The sequence below is a fragment of the Macrobrachium nipponense genome, chromosome 40 (genome assembly GCF_015104395.2).
Source record: "Macrobrachium nipponense isolate FS-2020 chromosome 40, ASM1510439v2, whole genome shotgun sequence".
Taxonomy (NCBI): domain Eukaryota; kingdom Metazoa; phylum Arthropoda; class Malacostraca; order Decapoda; family Palaemonidae; genus Macrobrachium; species Macrobrachium nipponense.
Genome location: NC_061101.1, coordinates 49,743,310 through 49,754,046, shown reverse-complemented (window position 1 = coordinate 49,754,046; position 10,737 = coordinate 49,743,310). Strand labels below are relative to the sequence as shown.

Here is a 10,737-nt window from a genome sequence, read left to right as displayed (position 1 = left end):
AGTTGAGTTAGTGTGTATGGTCGCAGAGCTGTTCTTATACAGGTAAGATGAAATAGGGCCAGTGCTGCTACCTTGTCATGCACTCTTTAGTACCCAGTTTCCATCTCACTATTTTCATTTGTTTTGTTCCAATTCTCTTCATCAAAAGCTACTGCTGTTTAATGTCATTTTTTTCCATACCTGGACCTTCAGGTTTTGGTCATTCAACCACGAAATTTGCTGAGGAGTTGGAAGATCCATTTGCTTCATTTTCATCAAAGATTAGTGTACTTACAGGTAGTCCTCACTTATCGGTAGGAGCTTCATAAGTAACCTCTGGCTGCCTCTGTTGACTGAGAGTTTGCCAGTCTGGTAGACTCACCAGGAGGAAGTTTATTCAGTTGGTCAAATCTTGCCGTCTATGGTGAAAATGGACTATTTCATTAAAACTTTTTCATTCTTTAGAAATTTGGTCCTTTCTAGACTGGTACATATTTAGGTGCAGAAGTTCATATTATTAACCCTTAAAACGCCGAGTGGATGTATTTTACGTCGACATTTTTTGTCTCTCTGGTGCCAACTGGACGTATTTTACGTCGACATACAAAAGTTTTTTTAAAAATTCGCGGAAAAATACTTATAGGCCTACCAGCTGAAAACTCTTGAATCACACGCCTTGGGGGATGCTGGGAGTTACAGATCAAGGTGTTGTTTTGTTTACAATCGTTACGCAGACGCGCAAGCGCGAATTTCTTTCTTGCCGCACTAAAAAGTATCGGTGACACATTTCGGAAATTATTTCGTCACTTTGACATAATTTTTGTACCATTTTAAATTAGCCGTTCATGGAGTATTATATATGAAAATGTCGCAATTTTTAATTTTTATATAGAAAAGTGGCATTTTTTATGTAGAATACAACAATAAAATACTCATTATTGTAGCTTTTATCAGTTTTGAGATATTTTCATATAAACAAACGATAAGTGCCAAAATTTCAACCTTCGGTCAACTTTGACTCTTACCGAAATGGTTGAAAAACGCAATTGTAAGCTAAAACTCTTATATGTTAGTAATATTCAATCATTTACCTTAATTTTGCAACAAATTTGAAGTCTCTAGCACAATATTTCGATTTATGGTGAATTTATGAATAAACTTTTTCCTTACGTCCGCGCGGCAACTCTTCCGAAAAAAAATCATACATGCGATTGTGGTAATAATGTTTGCACCATTTTGAAATTAGCCGTTACATAAAGTTTTATATATGGAAATGTGCGCAATTTCATGCACAATACAACTAAAAACAACCCATGGTTGTAGCTTTTATCAGTTTTGAAATATTTTCATTTAAAAAATGATAAGTGACAAATTTTCAACCTTCGGTCAACTTTGACTCTACCGAAATGGTCGAAAAATGCAATTGTAAGCTAAAACTCTTATATTCTAGTATATTCAATCATTTACCTTAATTTTGCAACAAATTGGAAGTCTCTAGCACAATATTTCGATTTGTGGTAAATTTATGAAAAAAATAACATTTTCTTTACGTCCGGGCGGTAAACTCCTCCGAAAAAAAATCATACGTGCGATTGTGTAAATGTTTGCACCATTTAAATTAGCTGTTACATAAAGTTTTTATATATGAAAATGTGCGCAATTTTATGTAGAATACAAAAAAAATAATTGAAGGTTGTAGCTTTTTCTCATTTTTGAAATATTTGCATATAAATCACGATAAATAGAAAAAAAACCACGTTCGGTCTCAACTTTGACTCTACCAAAATGGTCGAAAAACGCAATTGTAAGCTAAATCTCTTGCAGTCTAGTAATATTCAGTCATTTATCTTTATCTTGAAACAAATTGAAGTCTCTAGCACAATATTTAGATTTATGGTGAATTTAAACAAAAAACTTTCCTTCCCTCCGCGCGCGGATTCTCCGCCACAAATCTCCGAAATGTGTACATCGCATTCTCGGAATATTTGCTCCATTTCATATTAGGCATTTCATAGAGTTTTATATATGAAAATGTGCGCAATTTCATGTAGAATAAAACAAAAAATATTTGAAGGTTGTAGCTTTTCTAATTTCCGAAATAATTGCGTATGAAAAAATATATATAAAAATTTGACATTCGGTTAACTTTAACTTGTCAGATATGGTCGAAAACTGCAATTGTAAGCTAATACTCTTACAGTATAGTAATATTCAATCATTTGTCTTCATTTTGAAAGAAATTGGAAGTCTCTAGGACAATATTTAGATTTATGGTGAATTTTTGAAAAAAATATTTGTTTACGTCTGCACATTACAAATTCATGCATTATTTTGTGATAATATTTTCTCTGTGTTGCTTTTATCGTTTTACAATGTGTTATATACCAAAATGTTTGCAATTTAGTGTACATTAGAACGAAAAAAAATTAACTCGTTACCTTTAACCGTTTTGCGCATAGAGCGATTTGAATACAATTATATATGAAATTTTGTTTTTGCGCTATCATATATCGCATTATTTATATATGATAATTATAATATTTTTCATTTCTGATGATTGCATACTAAGCTTCAGGCAATGACAAAATAAGGAGCCAAAAATGAACTCTTAATCTTGAAAATTAAGCGCGCTATGATTTTTTGAAAAAAATATTTTTTCCGTTTCTGCGCTCACTCCGAGACTGCCTCAGCACACGGAAGACGATTTTTAATATACCCCTTCGACGTTTAAGGGTTAAGTAAATGGCAACACACTTAATGTGGGAATGTGAGCATCTAGAACAAGAAACTTGGTTTTCTTAATCATATAAATAAAGCTAATAAAGATGGCATTGGAGAGTACAAATTTATGCAATAATGTCACCCTTATGGATTAGGAACTATGGTTTAATTTGCTTTTCAAAAATGTTTATCCAGAAGAGAAGGCCTTTTGAGTGTAGAAGTACTTCCATAATTATTGATAGAGAAAAACATAGTAAAAAGTAAAAAAACTAAGCCCTTTGATCCAAATAGGCACTAGATAAACAATTTTGGGTCTGTCTGGAAAGAATTAAGTATAGATCCCTGAATTGTACAAGTGCTGAAGAAAAGGTTTTGTGAGCCCATTCTTCTTTCTTTAATTTCACTACCCCTTCAAGTCTACCTGCGTCCCTCAGAGAAATTAAGAGCTTTGCAAGAGGAAACTCAAGCACAACTAAAAAAATGGTCAGTTCTAGATGCCTGGAAGCTGAATAAGTTTGTAAAGCTTACAGAATTCTGCATGGAGTCATCAAAGACTGTTCTTGAGGGCAATCAGATTTATGATTACTTGATTCCAGTAGATCTCAATGGTACCTACTTCCACATTCCAATCAATGTGGATTTCAAGAAGTATCTCCAGTTTGTATTTGACAGTCATTTTTGAGTTCTCTGTTTTGGACTAAGAACTGCTCATCAGGAATTCATGATAGTTTTTGCCCCAGTTTCAAGATGTCTACAATTAGAAAATATGTATGAGAATTCTGTTGCATTTTGATAGTTGGCTATTTTGGCAAATTCTTTGCAAGCAGTTTTGAGTGCAAGAGATTTGGTCTGGGAGTTGACAGAAATGTTTGGCATAACGTGCAATTTTCCAAAGTCCTGACTGATTCAATTGATCTGTTACAGATCTACTCTTCTCAGTTTTGACAGAATTTTGTTCCTCAGTGGCTCTTCCTGTCTGGAAATGGATAAGTCTGATGAGACACAGTCTCAATACAAAAATTTGTACCTTTAGTGAAACTATGTTTGTTCCGATACGAATGCAAACCATCAGTCCTTTAACAATAGGAATGTAACTTGCGGCAGCTGGAACCGGTCGTAAGCTTCGAACAAGGGAGTTCGGTAGTTAACTGCTTGTTCCGACAGTCAGCGCAACCGCGCCACTGGAGGTGAAGATCCTCTTTGCTTTCGGCCGCGCTGGGTGGCAGAGTGTTCTCCACTTCTCTCTGCCTGCCTTTCATCGTATGCTTTGTTTTTCTCCAAACCTTGGTTTGCTTTTTTATAAATTGTTCTCAATACTGTGAGTACGTGTGCTTGTATTTTTTCAATTTATTATGGATTCTCGTGAGCTGGAGAGTTCCCTATGCCCCCCCCAATCAGCCGCAGGACTTGCCATGGTGTGGAGGGCCTTAGATGTGGGGCCTTCTGCTCCTTTCCCGAGGTAGACCCTCATGAATTCTGTGCTCGGTGTCGGGGGCACGAATGCTCTTGCGTCGAGCCCTGTGATCTTTGTGTTTTGTGGTCGGAGGAGCAGTGGGTGCTCTTTGAGGAGAGGAGGAAGCGACGTAGGCCTGCCAAGGAGTCATCGGAGGGCTCTCCGGCTACCCTGGTCACGGACACGTCGTCTTCCTTCTTCCCTCCATCTCAGCTCCCGCTTAATGGCTCCTTTCCCCTTTGGGGGGTGGTGGGGGGGGAGAGGTTCTTGCTCCTTCTCTTCGCCCAATCCGTCGAGCGTAGAGGAAGGGACGAGATACCTCGACATCCAATTGTACTCTGGGGTCTTCCGTTCTCTCGGGGTGGGACTTGTCCCCCCATGAGCAAGGGGGAACCCCTCCTACTAACCCGACTTTTGCTTCCTCAGGTGCGATTGCCGCGGGTGACGACCTCGGCCAGATGTGGCACTTGCTGGGTCTTCAGGGTACACCGAGTATTCGGGGCCTGTTGGATCACCTGGCGAGTGGCTCTGCTCCGGTCACTCATGGACCGGTGACCACCACCACCACCTCCGTATCGACCCCAGGTATGCCGCCCCTCCTCACCTGGTGTATACGCAGCATACCGCGACGGTGACCCCTTCAGCTGCAGTGCAGGGCGCTGTTGTCCAGCGTTCCGAGGAGGGTCGTAACACCGCTGCCCGGGTTCCGTTCGCCGCTCTCTCCAGCCCACGACTTCCGGTGCCCCAAGAGCTCGCCCCTGGACCTGCCACCAGTACCCAGGAGGTCGCTGGCCGCTGTCCCGCCTCCTGCCGTGCCTGCCATACCTGCCGTGCCTGCCGTACCTGCTGTACCTGTCTTTCCTGGTCCAGCCCCTGCCAATGTCATTCCTGCCCGTGGTGTTGCCTCCCCAGTCGCAGGTCCTTCGGCAGTTGCCCCAGCTCCGTCCTGAGGAAGCTGACGAAGAAGAAGAGGAAGAGGAAGAAGTTGTCGTCGTCGTCTTCATCGTCTTCTTCGTTGTCGTCTGCTGCCTCCTCTTCCCCTTCGACTTCCAAGGCTTCAGTGTCGAGGAAAGAAGAAGGCTGCCCCTCCCCTCCTAAGAAGGCTCCTTCGGGAAGAACTTCTCAGGACCCGTCCCACCACCAGGGTCCTTCCGCTGGTCCTCCTGCTCCTTCGGGAGCGGGGCCCGTCTCTCCTTCCGCAAGGAAGAAGACTACGGGGACCAGAGGGGTACCGGCTAACACCGGTACTTCCTCGCCTGGTGCTAGGGGCTCTGCCGCTACACCAGGTTCTGTCTCGGCCGCTCATTCGCGAGAGGTACCGAGTGTACGGTCACCTGCTGGTGGCCGTACAGCCAAGAACCAGACGCCAGAGCTCGCTCGGTGCCAGGTTCACGGCATGGAGCGGAAGGCTGGTAAGAGCCGCTCAGGCGACTCTCGCCAGGCCAGCTCTCGCTCCCGTAGCGACCAGCTGGTCACCCGGGTTGACGTGACGGTCCCAGACCGACCACGGGCTGAGGCTGGGGGAAGGGGTCCACCCCCGATTGCTGGCGCCAGCCAGTGGTTTTGACGCGCCTGAGGACAAGCACCGTCTCATCGAGCGTGACAGTGGTCTCTGTAGGTCGCCTGACTGCTGCTCCACAGGGAGGGACCCGACGGGTAGGGCAACCAGCAGGCGGTTCACCTGACGCATGAGATTGGGGCCTGCTGTTCTCGGTCCAGCTGTTCTCCCCAGGGGAACGGCGTGACCAGGCCTGCAGCTCGATCCCCACCGCGGGTTGGTGATCGCCTGCAACCCCCCAAGAACACTGGTTCTGCCAGTGAGCGAGGGGGGAGCGTCAGGTCTTCCTCTCCCGTGCCTTCAACTTCCTCGGGTTACACCGGAAAGGGCGAGACACCGAGGAGTGATTGTGAAGGGCGTGCCCCGCACGATCCCGTCACGACGCCGTACGTACCAGGCACGGTCTTAGAATCGACCAAGTCGTATGTGCAAGTCACAGGAGGAGACCTAGAGGTGTCTGTCACTATTCCCCCTCCTGAAGGAGAAGGATCTCGGGAGTTGCTCTTAATTGAGGGGCTTGACGGTCCTACTCCGCAAGATGCAGTCACTCCAGGGATCCCAGAGGATCTTTGCCGAGGTTATTGCGCTGATTCGTCAGCACAACGACCTCGGGAATGATCGCCCGCTCCCACCATCCAAGCCACATCCCGGCTCGAATCGTTTTGGGGTCCAAGAAGGAACCCAAACTGACGGTGCGTCTGCCGCGATCGCAGCTTGCCGACTGTTGGACCAGGTGAAGTCTCTCGTCTTCGGACAGGACGGCTCGCTGAGGTCTGTCAGACCGAAAAGGCTACTTCCTCCTCCTCTACTGCGACAGCGGCGATTTTACGTGCGTCGGAGGACGGTATCGGCTCTCTCCTGTCAGGTATTGATCAGCCCCACCCAGACGACGTTCACAGTGGCGGCAGACCCTTACCTCCTCGGGGGAAATGTTTCTCCTGACGATACGTTTTCCCAGACTCTGGAAGGCCATCGCCGCAAGGTGATGGCTTCTCCTACTCTCTTCTCCAACTGCTAGTTCCGCTGGGAAGGCAGCGAGTATCCAATTCCTCCCCATTCCCTCTCTCCTTACGGCTATGAGGAAAGGGGAGGGATCCCGCAGAGAGTTCGCTGTAGGATCCCACGTTGGGGACTGCGTTACCGGGGGGATCTTCGGGTCCTACCTGACGTAAGCCCCCGTCGTTGAGGAAAGATCCTGCCCCATCCTCGATTTCTATGGGAATCGGGAGGACCACCAACCGATGATCGTTTGACAAATTCGGGGGTGGGTTTCGCCGAGTGCTTAGAATTCTGCTGAATTTCTAGCACTCAGTGTTCGAGTATTTTATGATCTCCAAACACTTAGGCGAAACCACTGTCCAGAGTGGGCTAGACGAGAATCCCCAATAATTGTTACCACGATAATCGGGAACCTCGCCGAATGCTCGAATTCCTGGAATTTCTAGCGTTTGGAAGAAGCACTGCTGCTGAAGGAAGAATATCTCACAGTAGGCGACCAACCCTGGAATTGAGAAGAACGACGGGAACATCCAGTTTAGCTTGAACTATCGTCTTCGATATTCTGTTCACCATTGAAGCTTTCCTTCGGGGAAGACTTCTCCTTCACTCTCTTGACTAGAGAACGAAGGCGGTCGATCTACAATCCTTACTCTCATTCCTCGAAGGGAAAAGAATATAGGATGGAGGTCGATGTACAGAAACCTACAAATATACTACGTATGTTACCCTCGCGACATGATTCTGTTAAGCAATTGAATTGTCCGGGGTGTAGGCGCATACCGTAAGTTAACTCTACGAATTGTGACTGAGACGACTAGTATCCTAATTGAACTGCAACTCGGGACTGCTTGCAACCTCCCAGGAGTTACCAGCTTCGATTTTAGATACTTATGGTATTGTCATGACAACACCAACCTTAGCTTTTGTTTGTATTTACCGAAATCCATTTCGTTTAAATATAATTGCTTGAGCGTATTTTTTAGCTCGATGGTTCTAGCGAAAACACATTCCTTCGTGGAATGGATTACCTGGCAACTCAGGATGACGAGTCAGTGAGAGCTACCTGTGTATTGGACTGCTTGATAGCAGATCAGTACCAGCTGGCTCTCCGAGATGCACGGTCGGTTGTCTCTCTCCCCTGCATTAATTGACTACCGAACCATATCTCTGCCTAACAATCACGGACTTAGGTCTCTGATTAACGGGGTTTCTCGCATACATGAATGACCATCTGCTGTGACGCCTCGATTTCATCGCCTTGGACATTACGAGGAATTTTCAACAGAGATATCTCTTGGACTCTTTCATCTTTCTGTTTACCCCACGGTAACAGAAATCTGTACTAGTCTCCCACTGCATCGCACTGCGATAATGCAGAATGATTTCTTCAGACATCTGAGTTTGTCTTCAAAATATCTCGTATTTGTAGGTGTGCAATTGTTCATTGTTCACCCCGAATTAACAGATCTATCGGAAGACATTGCCTACTCCCCGACTTGCCAGCTCTACTTTCAAAATTTCAGCCCATGAGAAGCAGTTCTTCAGGCAGTAATTCCCTGTGTTTTCATTACTGAAAAACGCCCCGCTTTCATTGCAACCACGACTCCTCACCGGACAGCAATGAAATAGCGGTTAGCGTTTTCAGTCATTTGTAAGCACAGGTTCAGAATCTTGAGAATCCTTCTCTCGATTCGGCTGTGAAGACGTAGGTTGCATTCACTGTCCACCTTCGTCTTCAACGGCACAGTGTTGTTTCTCCTTAGCTGAGATTCAACTACTATGAGAATGTCTTGCCATCAGGGACCTCGGTCTCTAGAAGGCAATTGACTTTCACCTGTTGGACACATGCCTTAAGAGAATCATCACCTCGCCGTCCGCATCGGTGATAAACAAAATATATGATTTGTTTGGTCTCTCGGCATAACCCTTTAAAGGGCAAAGGTCACGTGACTTGCTTGGATGCTTGGACAACTTGCCTCACTACCGACCGCAGTCAGTCGGCAGCTGTCAGAGCGCCCGAGTCAGTTACAAACTACGCTGTGGACATAGTTTGGTTGTTCCAGATCAATCATTACTTCGTCCTAATAGCTTGTCCCAGTACCCATACCATCGACACCCACCATGGAGTGTCGGTGTCCTATCCACTACCGAGAAGAACTTCGCTGCATTGGGATAGGAGAATGCGAGACACTTCGCTACAGACTTCGCTGCAGACGGATAGACCAGTATGGGTACTGGACATCACCGAAGTCGAGAAGAGGGGATAGGTCAAGTGACTATTCCCTTCTTTTCCTCTGAGGGAACTGCATGACTTTTCCTGCGAAGTCAAGCATCCAGGGGATAGGGATCCGTGACGCTCGATTTCGTACCGAACTTCGTAGCGAAGACTCAGAACCCTTCGGTCCCTGACGATCGGTTTGAGTCCTTCACAATCCCCTCCCTAATGGACTTCACCGCCATTGATGCGAAGGAGATGCTGCTCTGTCCTGTGAGGGCACGACGGCGCTGTCTGAAGAAAACTCGACACCCCAGGCTGAGTGTTGACGCCTCTTCGTTAGCACCTGGATGACCTAGAAAGAAGTACAGGAACACTTTTCTTCTGAGTAAGTGAGGTGATCAGGAGGGCCGTACGAAGCTGATGGTAGCAATGACATCATACCCTTAGTCCGGGAGCCCACAAAGTCAGAGTTATTGGTTCTTCCCTCGCGTTCCGCAAGAACCTCTCCGTGGCGCAGGTACTGAAGGCAGGGGTCTGGTACAACCAGACCACATGCACCTCCTTCTACCTTCGGGATATTGCCCACGGGTCCTTGGATACTTTTTCCTTGGGACCCGTGGTGGCTGCTCAACACGTTGTGTAGCTAACCCAGACCCTCAACAGGGCTGAACAGCATCGAGTCCTGTTGTGACTGTAAGAATGGATGAGTGAATGAGAGTGTGACTGGCTCCTCTTCCCATCTTTTTCTCCACCTCTACCTGTGGGTAGAGGGATACGGTCGTCACCCTGCTGGATAAGGACGAGATGCAGGTGAGCTACTTGACAGAGCCCCATCCTATCCCTTTCACTAGGGATGGGAGCGAATATCCACCACTTCCCCCAACAAGGGGGGGGGAAGTGGAAGCCAACAAGAGACAAACCCATTACTTTTATGTTGCCTCTTGCAAACAGGAACAAGTTCTTGCTTGCTGGTACGAAGAGATACACTTGCCTCTCTCATAGTACTTGGTCCAGAGGTCTGACCATTGATCCTGCGGTGCACACCCCGATCAGTCGGACAGAGGCTTGGATCCCTCCCTCGCTCTTACGACCAGGGAGGCATTCCAAGGTTGGGCGAACACCAGTCTGTTCACAAAAGACTCAGATTCCTCCCACCAAGAAGTGAGTCTTCCTATTGTAAAAGGACCGAAAGGTTTGTATCCCGTGTCGGAACAAATGACAATTTGTCCAAAATTGCATTTTTCCTAACTATACAAACCTGAGGTCCTTTTACACATAATCCCACCTCATGCCACCCCTCACTCTGCATTTTTTGCTTGGGCCTAAAAGCAAAATGTGATTCTTTGCCTCCCAGTCGCGCAGAGCGCGCACTGTCGGACAAGCAGTTAACTACCGAACTCCCTTGTTCGAAAGCTTACGACCATCCAGCTGCCGATAGTTACCTTCCTATTGTAAAAGGACCTCAGGTTTGTATAGTTAGGAAAAATGCAATTTTGGACAAATTGTCATATTAACAACAGATAGGGTAAGTAACATAAAATATATATGAATGACAAATAACAAATAACCTATGAAGTGAGACTCATGTCAGACTTCTAAACAAAGTCATTTGCATTAAGTTTGAACTTCCTAAGGTCCAAGTTACCTAATATAGTACTGCAGTACTATATTAGGTTATAGCTGGAACATAACTAAGAGTAAATTTTGTGGTATTGAAAAGGCAACTGCATACATACATAGTATGTGGTGGTGGATTGTGGCCAATAATTTAAGATTCGAGTCATTTGCTGAGGGATGAACAATGGAACA

At 45.8% G+C, this 10,737-nt stretch overlaps 1 protein-coding gene across 2 annotated transcripts in view; it reads left to right on the top strand.

Moving 5' to 3' along the window:
- The window catches only part of LOC135212147 (UBX domain-containing protein 1-like), a 178,873-nt gene that overhangs the window by 138,824 nt on the left and 29,312 nt on the right, over positions 1 to 10,737 (top strand). The gene's annotated exons all lie outside the window — the stretch shown is intronic.